This window comes from Nicotiana attenuata, unplaced genomic scaffold (genome assembly GCF_001879085.1).
Source record: "Nicotiana attenuata strain UT unplaced genomic scaffold, NIATTr2, whole genome shotgun sequence".
NCBI classification, from domain to species: domain Eukaryota; kingdom Viridiplantae; phylum Streptophyta; class Magnoliopsida; order Solanales; family Solanaceae; genus Nicotiana; species Nicotiana attenuata.
Window position 1 is genome coordinate 269,849 of NW_017671576.1, and position 2,972 is coordinate 272,820.

Below are 2,972 nucleotides of genomic sequence, written 5' to 3' on the forward strand. Positions count from 1 at the left end.
GACTGAAAACATCATCTCTGCCTTCACAAGGTAGGGATAAGATATACGTACACACTATTATGCTCCAGAGGCATATGACGCCATGACCTTTGTCGGGAGTAGCTTTTGTAGTATTCCGTACAGGGATCAATCGGTTGTTTTGTTTGTTAATGGGTAATGCAAGGCATTCATTTAGGTCAGTCGTAATTATGTTTACCGATAATTTGTTTTGCTAAGGACAACGTGCAAGGTTGAAGATTATGAATTTCTGCAGTATTTGTTAAAAAGGCTTGCCCCTCTTTTTTCTATTTTTTTTATTCCTAAAATGGCATCCATTCGTCGTCCATTCCTATCTGCCTCACTGCCTTGGAAATAAAGACGCAGTGATGAAGTTGAGTCTTGATGCCCTTTGCTTTGCTCCTCTCGACATTCGTAATTGGAAAGAACGAAAATAACGTAGAAGTAAACAATAAAATAAGATTTAGAGCACAAGCCCGTCTAGCTCAGTTGGTAGAGCGCAAGGCTCTTAACCTTGTGGTCGTGGGTTCGAGCCCCACGGTGGGCGAATAATTTTAAGCAATTTTCACAGTTGTTTTCCTTTTCCCCCCCCCCACACATTTTTCCATTTCGTAATTGTGTGGAAAAAATCCATTTTCTTTCCTTTTTCAGAAGGATTTCTTTTCCATTATCTGTTTCTATAAGTGAAAACTAGTAGTCGTATATTAAAAAAATATTTGTCACTTTGTTAATTTTTCGATGTTACATTTGGAATTATCACAATTATTTGATTATCCTAATCTATATAAATAGAATTGTTATAAATAGAATTTTATTTATGGTGAATGTCTATATCTAGATAGATTCTAGGGTTTATTACTTGGTGACCAAGTCACCCTCTCCCTATAAATAGAGGGTTCTATTCCATTATAATTCAAATCATATCAATAAGAATTCTCTCTCCTACTTTTCTCTGCAATACTCTTCTTCTTCTTTTATTATTTCATAACACGTTATCAGCACGAGACTCTAACCAATTGAGTAGAAGCTTTGGGATTGAGCATAATGATTGTCAATTATTCCATGAACTTCCTTCATGATTAAATTCTGGATTTAAGGTAAGTATTTTACCGTATTTTTCTCTTTTATTCTATACTTTGATTTTAAATACAACAAAGTTCGATTATAACTCTAATGGAGTTTGTAAGAAATTATAACCACCTGAAGTGATAAAATTTTTATGCCCGCCATGATCAAATTCACGTATGATTGTGGGCAAAGAATTGAAAACTCGTCCCATTGAATTTGCTCCATTCTCATTCCCTTAAGAGAATGTGATAGCAGTATGTGATAAGTCTGAAAGAAGACAAAATTATCACTATGAATGTATCAATGGATATGGACGTGGCAATAGACGAAATTATAATCGTCATCATTTATGGTAATGAGAACAATAAGGATTCTCAAAATAATCTTTCACTCTGTGAAAAATATTTGTCATCGATTTGACATGAGATTTTATAAAGCACATATAGATGATTATGGTCCATTCATGATGTGAATGTGACAACATCTGATTTATGAATACATATTCATTCTTCAAAGAATATGAACGTGCTAGTGGTAGTGAATATACCGCACTCACCTCTAAAAGGAGGTTTGAGATGATTAAGAAAATAATGTCATTATTATGGCATGAATGGTCATTGGTCACGTACCTATTGTACGCCAAAATATTTTGGTAATGTGATTATTAAAGAATAACATTAATGCAAGAAATATATCTTGTATATAATTTTGACCATAACCATAATGGTATAACTTTCTCTTTAAAAGAGATATTCACCATATGGATGTTGATGAATATGTGATAGTACAAAATTAATTGAGAACTCTACAAGAGCCAATTATACTATTTTGGAGAAACCCAATTGATTACCAATAAGGTATTGTGTTGTAGTAAGTCTCAAAGAAACTTATTTAGTTTCTAAAGTATCCCCGAAAGTGGTTGGCTATATTGAGACTATATATAAAGGAAAGATTTAATATCTTCTATTACTACTACTTGTAGCGGGGTAATAAGTATGTGAAAAGCTACCCGCTTTATTCTCCAATTTGTACTACAAAAACAAAAGAATGCCACAATAAAGAGAAGTTTATTGATATAAAAACCCATATCATAATAAACTTGGAGTTTATTGATAATTGCACACGTCATGGTGTAAATCTGAAGTTTATCAATATTGATAATTTATTCAGTTGGCATAATTGGTTTAACCATATCAATTTAAGTATGATGTGCAAAAATAAAAGAGAATTCACATGGGTAAATATTAAAGAACTAGAAAGTTCTTTACGAATTCTCTTGCATTGCTTGTTCTCATTAATTAATAGACCAACTAAAAGTGGGAATGAATCCCAGGAATGCTGGAAATATCAAAGGTGAATATGGGCCCATTCACCTTCCATGTATACCACATAAGATGCATCTATAAGATGGTTACATGTGCGATTATAATAACCCGCAACATGGTGTTTTGCGGGTAACTTGGCTCAATATTTAATTTCGAGTCATAATTTCCATATTTTTCATTCAAGACAGTTTATCTTGATAAGTTGGCTTACATCACAATTGGTTTAGCAAAATGATTTATTGAGTGCCTCCACTTAATAGCTAAATTATTACTTATGAGAACAAAGTTATCTATATCAGTTTGATATAGGTTATACACGAAAGTATATTACATTCTCCCCTCACAAGTGGTTTCAGGGCCAGGAACCAAATAATTCTATCTCATTATTATTGATGTGCGGTGTATATTTTGATTAACACCATAACGCACAAAGATGGGTTCTCAAAGTTGAGGAAACAAGTTAGTTTTTCTAACATGAGGGGGAGACAAGATACAACAGTTGAGAAAAAGTTACATGGAATGAATTATCATTTATACATCTAGATCCCCGAATAAAATAATATGAACTTGAAGTTCATAAAA

General features: G+C 32.8%; 1 non-coding gene across 1 annotated transcript; it reads left to right on the plus strand.

Moving 5' to 3' along the window:
* Positions 1 to 471: 471 nt before the first annotated feature.
* TRNAK-CUU lies at positions 472 to 544 on the plus strand. The gene has a single exon. It is a non-coding gene; the product is annotated as a tRNA-Lys (tRNA).
* The last annotated feature ends 2,428 nt before the right edge of the window (positions 545 to 2,972 follow it).